General features: G+C 43.9%; 1 pseudogene; it reads right to left on the bottom strand.

The window, feature by feature from the left end:
• Positions 1 to 11039: 11039 nt before the first annotated feature.
• LOC117307774 (U6 spliceosomal RNA) lies at positions 11040 to 11140 on the bottom strand (annotated as a pseudogene).
• Between the last annotated feature and the right edge of the window lie 694 nt (positions 11141 to 11834).

The following is an 11834-nucleotide window of genomic DNA, read 5'->3' as shown; positions in this document are numbered from 1 at the left end:
GCTCGCCAAGCGGAGGAAATAGATGCTCAGGAGTGAACTACCGAGAGAATCGGATCTGGCGCCTCCTAACGCAGCTGGCAAACATGCGAAGGGTAAGCCCTTATTGGCGGTTTACAGGAGAAATGTCGGTGGAAAGGTGCAAGGCGCTGGGATGGGGCGCGGGGAACTTTGGGCACCCCTTGATTAAGCCTACAGCGCTTCTTGGCGGAGGTATGGGCACCCTCTATACAAATATGGAGTATCATTAGATCTCAGTATGCTGTCCACATACCTCATTCACTGTGACCACCCCCAAAACTGGAATCCTAAACGTGTTATCCTGTAAGTCCATCATGAACAACAGTCAGGTCGACTTTGGTTGTGAGAAAAGCTGGCCCTAAACATTCTTCCAGCCCAACTAGGCCTGATCTTGGAGGTAAAGATCACGATGAGATGACATGGCACCAGGGCTACAGTAAAAGAGCCTTATACCTGCTCATAACAGGCTTTGCAAACAAACTTCCCATACTTTTAATTTTACTTCTCTCATGAACTCTGTGGGATAGTTGGAGCAAATCATTTTGCAGATGGGAAACTGAGGCTCAGAGAAGTTTTGAATCTGGTTGATTGCTTTACCCTCATATCCTCCCCGGTGTCAACACAGTGATCAGACAGATAAGTGGAGAGGAAGTGGCTTCCCCATCAGAGATCAGATGTGAGCCGTCAGCGTAAGAGACAGCTTCCCCCTCACTCACCTTGAAGTTTCCTGTCCTATCTTTCTGTGTTTTTTTCCACCCACCCTCCAAAGACTACTCGTTGAAGTCTGTTTTAATCCAAGTCCACTAGCTGGCGAACTTCAAAATTTTTTTCCAAACTGAAATCGCCCACCTTGGCTTAATGGGCGTGAGAGGGGTTTTGCCTTCAGCCTCTGTCAAGAACCAGGGACCGTTGTATTTGCTTCTCTCTTTTGCAAGAACCCTTTAAGGGAAATAGTTTTGTTATTCCTCATTTTGCAGATGAGGAAACTGTAACTCAGAAAGGGAAAGCCAATCCCCAAGATCACACAGCTTATATAAATGGGGCTGCTGGGGCTCAGACTGGAGCCTGGCTCTGCCATCACATCCTTGTTTTGGATATTGACCATCTTCACTGCTCCCACATAATGAGATAAACCTGTTCAAAGGAGGGTGCAGTGGGCTGGAAGGTCATGAGTTAAGTGCAGGAAAGCAAAACTGTGAAATAAAACACTTGGTCTTAATTCTCCTTTCCTCCCAAAGACCCTACAGCCTCCCCATGTGGTCTCATGGTGTCCCCAAAAGCTGGTATCAGGAAAAGACCCAATGGCAGACACCTTAGTGTAAAAACAGTTAAGTCCATATATCACCCCGATGGGGAGTTCCTGGCCTGTCAGAGTGGGAAGGGGTTGAGTAGTCACCTAATTTAATCCCCTCCCTCTACAAACCGCCAGGAAACCACAGACCAGAGAGAAGAATGGGCCAGCCGGGGGTTTGTTCCCCTTTGACGCCCCCAGAATGCCTACCCTGCCGCCCGCTACTAAGTGGTCACTCAATAAATGTTGGGCCCTTGATGGATCACCTTCCCAGCAATATTTGCATTTTCTCTTTATCAGTAATTGGCAGATGAAAGGCTTTGTCCTCCTGTTGAAAGAATCCCAGGCATTTGCTCAAAGTGGGGGGAGGAGGTTATATTGGGCCGAAGGGGGAAGGGCCAAGACCCTTGAGCTCCTTCCTTGGCTAATTGTCCCCGAGGAGTGGACTGTAGGTGAGAGAGCAGAGGGAAGCTTAAGGTGATTCCCCAGGAGAGGGTTGTTTGTTTGTCTTTTCTTGCAGGAAAAAAAAGACCAGGCCAGTTGTATTTGAAGCATAATAATAATGACTTCCTGGAGCCTCTTGCTCATTCTTACAAAAGGCCCAGTCAGATCCTGGCTGTATTGGCCCCATTCATTCATTTCTTCATTCATCAAAGGTTGATTGAGCGGCTCTGTGCTCTAAAGACAGAAGGTAGAAAAACCAGCTCCGATTGTAGACTTACTCCAGGCTGGGCAAGGGGTGGGCCGCCAGCTTCCCAAGCAAGTTAGGAAGGGCTGATACTCTATGGAACTCTTAGAATCCAGCATTTTCACACTGTTAGAAACTGAAGCTGTCATATTCATGTATAATTACAATAGCTGCTGATTTTTGAGAGCTAACTATGTCTTTGAGCAAAGCCTCTCACATTTGCTATCTCTGAAAACTCGTCAAAGTTCTGAGGGAGGGTCTGTAATTGCCCACTTTTACAGCTGAGGCTCACAGAGAGGTCAAGTAACCTGCCCACATTTTAGGGCTGTGAAATAGCAAAGACAGGATTTGAACCCAGGGCTTGTAGGAATCCAGAGCCCACAGGCTTCTCACTATAACTCCCTGCAGGGCTGCCCCATAGAACATGCAGATGGAAATGTTCTATGTCTGTGCTGTGTAATATAGGAGCTTCTAGACACATGTGACTGTTGAGCGCTTGAAATGTGGCTCGTGGGATAAAGGAACTGAATGTTGAATTTTATTTAATTTTAATTAAATTTAAATAACTATATGTAGCTAGTGTCTATCTTACTGGACACTAGTCCAGTGCAACCTTAGAGTGTTTTCCAGAGTTCATCTCGGGGGAAGGAGGCCAGGAATATCTGCAAAGTTTTTCTAGTAGGAGCCATCTGGTACAATGTGAATGTTTGGAGTGTTAGCCCTTAAACCACCCATTCTGAGTGCCTGCAAGAGCATGGCACCTGGGGATGCCAGTCGGATATAAAATTGTCCCACCTACCCAGATCTGACCAATAAACTTCTCAGGGACAGATCATTGGTGATGGGGCAGGAAGCCTTAGAAATGGATAACTACTTCCTGATATATATCCTATTGGCAGACTCAAACCCAAAGATGCAGTTCATTGTAGCCCTGTTTCCATCAGGAAAAGATTGAAAACGATCTAAAAGTTGGGGAACTGATTAAATAATTCTTGGACCATTTATCTGCCCAATGAAATGCTATCAAATCATTAAAAAGAATAAGGTAGCTCTATATATACTGATGTAAAATGATTTCATGATATCCTTAAATTAAAACAAGGTGCAGAATGATACTAAATTGTGATGACCACTTATGTAAACCAAAGGGGATATATCTATATCTACATTTTTTTTTATATGCACAGAAAATTTTCCTTGGAAAGAAATACAATTTTTGAATGGGGAAAAGAACTGGGAAAAGAGAAGAAAACTTTTTCTTTGGTACAGTGTGAAACTTTTACCATGTATATGCATTAGTGTTGCCTGATTTTGAACCTTATAGATTTAATTTCATTTTATATGTTGCAGTACCTTTTGAATTTTATACTATATAGATGTATTACCTACTCAAAATTGAATTTCATTTTATTTGTGCTTTTTGAGCCTATGAGTTTCAAAATCAGGCCAATCTAAACCAAATAAATATTATTTAGTTATAAATACATAAGTGGTAAAGCATAAATAAAAGCAAAGGAGTGATTAACACAAAATGCAGGAAAAAACTCAACTCTGGGGCAGGGAATATGAACAGTGAAAGGTACTGGTGATTTTCTGTTTCTTAATCTAGATGGTGGACAGCTGAGTGTAATTCTTTAAGAGTACATAAATATTTTATAAATTCGATTGTATTTATGAAATGTTCCACTATTTAAAAATTGTTTTTAAATTGCTTTCTTTCTCTCCCACCCCCAGTTTCTCCTCTCCACACTCCCATCCCCAGAAAACTTAGCAAGTCTCTTGTGTACCCTCCTAGAAATGGTTTATGCTCTTACGAACATCTACATGTATCTTCTTTCATTATTGTGTCACACAAATATACACTGTCCTTCCCCTTCCTTTTTCATTTAATGTGATCTGTAGAACTGCCTCATTCTAAAATATTTAAGGATGAGGTAAATCTGAATGTTGTGATACAGAAAAATTCAAGATTGGTTAAGAATCAAAATAAGTCACAGAATAACATGTATGTAATGATCCCATTTATGTTAAAACAAACTATATATAGGTAACGTATAGATATGCAAAAGAGAAAAAGAAAGGAAGAGAGAAAGAGAAAGGCTTGAATAGAATAACAAACCATTGTTTGATAACTTCTGAGGAGAGGAGAAAATTTTGAGGGGGTTATATAGTCTATACTTATATATTACTTGCATTTTTAACAACCATTATGCCCTTTTAAATTTATCAAATATTTCAAACATAAAGAAATGCAGAGAAAATAAATATATATATAGCAAGGATTTGTGTATCCAGCACCTACCTTTTCCAAACCTTAGAGTTTTGCCATATTTTGTGTTATTTTTGCAATTCAATAAGTACTCTGGGACAACAGACCACACACTATTACAGTTAAAGTGGCTGTAGTTCCCAGAGACTTTTGTTTGTTTTGGTTTTTGTTTTGCTCCTCAGTCCTTGTGGATTGAAGTATCTGAGTAAGAAAGAGCAGAATTACACATGGCCTTAGTGTCGGGCTTTGGTCATTTGGGGAAGACAGGTTTATGTCTAGAGTTTTGCATATTCTAATATCTCCCTTCCTGCGTGAGAACTGGAAGGAATCTTGGAAATAACAGGTGAGTTAACCAAGGGGTTAACGCCAGGAAGAGAGTCATGAAAGTTCAAAGATACTTTCAAAACTTGCATCTTTGGATTGATGGACAAGTGTATTAACCAATGGAACTCAAAATGCAAGCATTACTTCATCATGTTAAGTTATCATTGGTTGGCAATCCCAGAGGGCTGGACAGCCGGGCTGGCAGTTAACCCTTTCAGGGACGATCATGCCCTGTGCATTCACTTCATTTTGAAAGATGAAGCAGGGACAGATGAAAAGCCTAGAAAGTTCCCCAAACCTTCAAGTGCCACCTTCGGTTCTCACCCCAGAAGAAAGAGTTTCGCCCTGCAAAGAAACACCCGGGGACAAATTTCCTGGAGAAAAGTTTTGAACTTTTAAAATGCAGAATCAGCTGACCTTGCTTAGTAAGAGGAGAGGGGAGGAGAGAGAAGTTTGATTCACTTTTTGTGCTGTCAGAACGGAGACCAATGCTGGAGATGATTCCATTAATCTTACAGAGCAATCAGTCATTGAGAGGATTGAATTGCATTTCCTGCCCAAAGATGTAGAGACAGATGACCTTTGCAGCAGCCCTCAGACCCCCCAGTTCACAGCTGGAGAGAGGATGTGTCAGCATTAACTTTCCGTCTCACCCTGCCCTTTGTTCAAAATTCAAACCCTTTGTGTTCAGGCTGCTGCAAGGGTTTTTATAGTTATTGATGCTGCTAGTTTTGTTTTTTGTTTTTTAACCTCCCACGTCTTGTAACTTCTGAGAAACAAACTCTATTTGGCAGAAGGTAACATCTGGAGGTGCCCCAGAGAGGGAACCAGAATAGACATGGGGGAATATTAAGAGAGGCCATTGGGGCTTTTGGTTTTCATTATTGCCCCTTCCTAGACTCCCTGAATGTTGCAGGCTGAACTGGATGGAGCCAGAAATCCAGCAAAACTAAAAGTAATGCTTCATGTTTACATGGTTCTATTACAAAAAAGCTTTTACATGCATTACCTCATGTAAAAAAACTGCTAGAACAGAAGTATTTACATAAAGGAACATTCTAAATTCCCAAATGTGGGACTTCCCCGGTGGTCCAGTGGCCAAGACTCCACGCTCCCAGGGCAGAGGGGCCTGGGTTCCGTCCCTGGTCAGGGAACTAGATCCCGAATGCTGCAACTAAGAGTTTGCATGTCGCAACTAAGATCCCCACACACAGCAGCAAAGATCCTGCGTGCCGCAACCAAGACCCGGCGCAGCCAAATAAATAAATAAAATAAATTCCCAGATGTAATGAGCTACATGACCTTGGACCAAGGGCCCAAGGTGAGCCTCAGTTATCCCACCTGTAAAATGGGGGTCATGATATCAAATGTATAAGAGATAATATGACAATTGAATGAGCCAAAGTTCTGCAACAGGGTGGTCAGTAAATGGTGTGTCTTCACTAAAATGAAGGCGACCACCTGGACTTCATAACCCTAACTAGTTGTGGAATCAAAATTTGGTTTTCAGGACTTCCCTGGTGGTCCAATAGTTAAGACTCCGCGCTGCCTACGCAGGAGGCGTGGGTTTGATCCCTGGTCAGGGAACTAAGATCCCACCTGCCGCAACTAAGACCTGGCGCAGCCAAATAAATAAATAATTAATATTTTTTTAAAAAGAAAGAGTGGACTTCCCCGGTGGTGCAATGGTTAAGAATCCACCTGCCAATGTAGGGGACACGGGTTCAAGCCCTGGTCCAGGAAGATCCCACATGCCGTGGAGCAACTAAGCCCGTGTGCCACAACTACTGAAGCCCGCGTGCCTAGAGCCTGGGCTCTGCAACAAGAGAAGCCACCGCAGTGAGAAGGCTGCGTGCGCACCACAACGAAGAGTAGCCCCCGCTCGCCGCAACTAGAGAAAGCCCACGCGCAGCAACGGAGACCCAACACAGCCAAAATTTAATTAATTAATTTTTAAAATAAAAGAAAGAAATTTAGTTTTCAGGAATTCCCTGGCGTTCCAGTGGTTAGGACTCTGCCCTTCCACTGCAGGGGTCACAGGTTCGATCCCTGGTCCCGGGAACTAAGATACCACAAGCCGCGTGGCAAGGCCAAAAAAAGAAGAAATTTAGTTTTCCCCCAAGAGGAAGGCTGCCTGAGATGAGTGCAACAGCCCTGCTTTTCTCTCCAATATTCCTTGTCTCCCCAACAGGTCTCCTTCAAAGTCTGAACACGCCGAACTATTTTGAGTTCTTTGAATAAAGCTGCTTTCTCTCCTCCAGACCTTGGCCTATGCTCTCTCCACTCAGAGCACTCTCTCCTGCCAGCCCTCCTCCTCATATTTAGAATAGAATAATATAATAGCTCTTATTTATCCTCCTGGCATCATCCGAGATGGCTTCTCTTTGCTGGCCCCTCGTAATGCTTATGACATTATTTCATTGTTGCTTATGCTCTCACCAGACAGTGAGCCCTAGGAGGGCAAGGACCCCGTCTCTCTCATTCATTGATGTATCTTCACGGTAGCACAGTGCCAGCACCTACTCTAAAAGTGTCTAATGGAAGTCCAGCACCCCTAATTTTCCTACGCTAGTCCCCAAATTCCTCCCCTTCAGAAAGCTAGGAATAAAAGTACTAAGATTTTCTCTTTTCCTAGCGATCCATTGTATAACACCCTTTGCAGATGCCTTTTTAACCCTCCTCGAAATGACAGTCAGTAATTCACCAATTATTTATTAAGTGCCTCCTAGATTCATACACAGAGCGGACTTTCTAGGAAACCCTCTTCTTTACCCCGCAACACCTATCTATGCCTGAGAGCAGCCCTTTTATCCCGGTGAGGCTAGGATGTTCTGAAATGAGATGGACCGTTGGCTCTTATCCCCAGCCTGAAGAGAGAAATCTTGCCCATTGCAAATTGAGAGCAGGTAAGTTTGCCCAGTTTACCTTAGCACAAAACCTTTTCTCATCCAGAGCACTTCTCACAATTATAATAAAATGCTCACGTATTAATAGTCTACTGTCTGTCTGTCTCACTGAAAGGAGAAGTCTCTGAGACTTGGTCTCACTCACTGCTTATCCTCAACCCCTAGGGATGGGCTCATAAAATATACGCAACAAACATCTGTTGAATGAATGAGTCCTACAAACTCCAAAATATGTCTGTTTTCAGCTTGATAAACTAAACCTTAAAGTGTACCTCTTTGAAGAAGATGCAAGGGTTCTAAGAGGCCCTCGTGAAGTGCAACAGACAAGGTGGTGGCCTGGGGGAGGCAATGCTCTACACTTTTCTAGCTCCAAAGCCCAGGCTCTCCACTCTATTCCAGACTGCCTCCCGGGTTCAGGGTTCATGAGATCTGCTGGGCAGAAACCGAGCCGCTGGGCCACCAGGGGGCAGGGGACCAGCTGTCAACGCTGGCAGCTGAGGCCTGCAAACACGCATCCCACCCCAGACCCCAGACCCTCAGAGTGTGGGAGGCCCCTCAAGCTGGTAATGCTGGATGGGGTGGGGGAGGCCCTATTTGCATGTGAGTGTGGCTTTCGGTGGGGTTGGGTAGCACTCTGTCACTAGCCACTTTCTAAATCTCTCAGCTTGATGGCCTGGAGGCTGGAGACCTAGGGCAGAAGCGAGTGGAGTGCAGAGCCAGCTCTGGGGGCAGGGCAAGGACTGGTAGGCCTCTGGGTCACCAACAGCCCCAAAATGAACTAGGCGGCCTTCATCTTCTGCTCCTAATCTCTAAAATCGATTCGTCAGCCTGAGCCTCGACTCCAGTCTCAACGTTAGCATGTCCCACAAGCAATTGCGCGCTTAATGTCTGCCCCCAGCAAAGCATAGACACCTGAATACTGCTTTGTGAGTCCTCCACTCACCTGGGTTAACTTACCAGCCTTCCAGATCTTCAACTCTTGGAACTGGAACAAAGTTTGATGCTCCTTTTGTTTCCAACACGAGGCACTCAGTAGGTGCACAGCAAAAAGTGCATGATGGGTTCCTGTGTTTTTCCAGAGTTCAGACTTAGCCTGTGAGCTGTGTGCCTTTGGGGAAAGTGACTTCACCTCTCTGAATCTCATTTTTATGATGGGAAAAATAATAGATTGTTGGGGGGATGAAATGAGATCATAGAACCACCAGCCATAACACTCCACATTTCCTTTTTCTGCTTCCATTTGCTCTGTAGCACTGATCACCATCTATCATATATTTTATTTATTTTGTTTAGTTTTTTTTCTCCTCCCACTAGGATGTCAACTCTGCAAGGCAGGGATTTTATTCTGTTTTGTTTGCCTCTGTACCCCCAGCCTCTCAAACAGAGCTTGGCATGTTGTAAGTTTTCAGTAAATATTTGTTGAATAAATAAATGGATGGATATAAAGAGATTAGTACCCAATAACTGCCCCATAACGGTAGCTATCGTTAGTTTACCATTCTGATTAAGAACTCAGTCTCTGGAATCTAATTGAAAGCATCGTAATTGGGACAGGGGAAGTTTAACATTGTGATAGGAAGTTAGGCATTCTGGCTGAGAAATCTGTCTGCACCATTTACTAGCTGTGTGATCTAGAACAAGTAGCTTCACCTTACTAAGGCTCAGTTTCCTCATCTGTAAAATGGAGGTAATAATACTACCTCCCTGGTAGGATGTGAGGATAGAATGAGATGGTAAATGCAAAGCACTTAGTAGAGTGCCTGGCACATAATAAGTGCTCAATAAACAATGGTCATCATTACTCATTACAGTAACACGCAGACTAGGGGTAACTTCTGAGCCAATTAAACAGTTTTAAGTGCTTAGCTCTAAGCACTTAAAATAGGTAAGGGTCCAGCAAGCTCAATTAATGTTTGTTAAACTTTATCCGTGAGTTCCTCAAGGAACAGGATTTTGTTTACATTGTCATGATCTTGGCCCCCAGTAGATGCTAATTAATGTTAAAACATGTTGGAAAAATTACACACTGAGCTCGATGAGTGAGAACATAGAATAGCTATTAGAATAATAATATCAATTGCCTACTATGTGCCAGGCATGGTGTTGGGTGCTAGAGATACGGCAACGAGCTGAAACAAACATGGTGGTCACAACTTTCAGGCTAGTGAAACTTAGCCGAGGGGAGACTTTGTACCAACAGTTGCACAGATAGAACATGGCGACGGATCAGTGAATCACAGCAGAGAAGTATATGAGGCTACGAGATATATAATATGGGTAGGGTGAGGAGAGGGTTGACCCAGGCTGGGATTGAGGAGGAAATCAAGGAGCTGTTCCAAGGAAGTGAGGCACAGAGCTGAGCTCTGAGGAGTTAGGCTGAGTGTGGGGGAAGTGTTCTCAGCAGAAAAGATAGCAGATGCAAAGGCCTCATGATGGGGGGAGCACATACAGTAAAGGAACTGAAAAAAGGCCCATATGACCCAAATGTAGTGAGCTGCTGGTGGGGGTTAGGGATGAAATAAACTGGAAAAATAAGTAGGAACTTTAAGAACTAATTGGGCAGTATCTGATAAAGCTGAAGGAACATGCAGCCTATGATCCTGCAGTTCTGTGCTAGGAACCTTCTAGAGAAACAGACGCAAGTGCACCAGGAAGCATGAACAAGGATGGTAGCCCCAGCTGCATTGTATGCAATCTCAGAAAACTTGGAACAACTCAAACGTGCATCGACAGGGGAGTGGACACATTACAGATATGTCTTTCTTGGGTTCCTCAGAAAGCGGAGTCTGAATCAAAAGTTTGCAGTACTACTTTATTGGGAAGTGCAGTCCAAGGAAACAAGAGTACAGAAAAGGGGGCGTGAGGCAGGGAAAGAGGGTGAGTGAATGAGAGTACTGAGAAGAGGCCATATTTACTATGGCAACTTAGGACAGTTCTGGGGAGAGGAAGAAGGGAGAAGAATTATCTACTGGCTCCTGATCAAAGGTTTGCCCCATGGGGTGTAAACTTCCTTATTCTTCAGCATTACCCACATGCGAGCACCTAGGCAGTCACTCCGTGTCACACAGGGAAGCCCAGATGGAGGCCATTTGGTCAGAGCCCACGCAGAATCGGTCAACATAGTAATTAATGGTTAGGATGAAACAAGTGGCCAAAGGAAATCACCTGAGAGGGGAGGCGGAAAGGCTCTGAAGAAGCCTGTGACAGGTACCTTGTAAGGTGGAATACTGTGCAGCAGCGAAAAAGAATAACCTAGAGCTCCTTGTGTCTACAAGATGACTCTGACCAAAAAATGTTGAACTGGAAGGCAAGCTGCAGAAGTAGGCACACAGTAAAGTTTATATAAAGTTGAAAAACAGGCCAAAGTAAACAGTGTATATAGAAAAGCAATGTTACAGTAAAGGATAAATCCAAAACTGAGGATAGTAGTTACTTCTGGGGAGTGAGTTGGAGGAGATTGGGATGGGGCGATGCAGAATTTCAATGAGAAATGCTGGTAATGTTAGGGTTTTTCTTGTTACTATTGTTCTTTTTCTTTTTTTTTTTTTAGTGGAACACTTCACAAATATGCATGTCATCCTTGTGTAGTGGCCATGCCAACCTTTGTATTGTTCCAACTTTAGTAGACTGAGGTGAGCACTTTGATTTTTAATTGTGGCAAAATACGTATAACATAGGATTTATCATTTAACCATTTTTAAGTGTACAGTTCAGTAACATTAAGTACATTCACATTGTTGTGCAACTGTCACCACCATCCAACTCTAGAACTTTTTCATTATCCTTGTCTTAGTTAGCTTGGGCCAGTATAACAAAATTCCATAGACTGAGTGGCGTAAACAACAGACATTTATTTCTCACAGTTCTGGAGGCTGGGAAGTCCAAGGTCAAGGTGCCAGCAGATTCATTTCCCAGTGAGGACTCAATTCTAGGTTTGTAAGCAGCTGCCTTCTCCCTGTGTGCTCGTGGAGCCTTTCCTCGGTATGTGTGTGGAAAGGGACCTTTCTCTCTCTCCCCCTCTTATAAGGGCACTAATCCCATCATAAGGATCCTGCTCTCACGACCTAATCTAAACCTAATCACCTTCCAAAGATTCTATCACACTGGGGGTTAGGGCTTCAACATAAGAGTTTTGGGAGGGGCTTCCCTGGTGGCACAGTGATTAGGAATCCACCTGCCAATGCAGGGGACATGGGTTCGAACCCTGGTCTGGGAGGATCCCACATGCTGTGAAGCAACTAAGCCCGTGCACCACAGCTACTGAGCCTGTGCTCTAGAGCCCACAAGCTACAACTACTGAGCCCGCGTGCCTAGAGCCTGTGCTCCACAAGAGAGGCC

This window comes from Tursiops truncatus, chromosome 13, assembly GCF_011762595.2.
Source record: "Tursiops truncatus isolate mTurTru1 chromosome 13, mTurTru1.mat.Y, whole genome shotgun sequence".
Lineage (NCBI taxonomy): Eukaryota > Metazoa > Chordata > Mammalia > Artiodactyla > Delphinidae > Tursiops > Tursiops truncatus.
The sequence above is the reverse complement of the archived record's forward strand: the minus strand, read 5'-3'. Positions and strand labels throughout refer to the sequence as shown.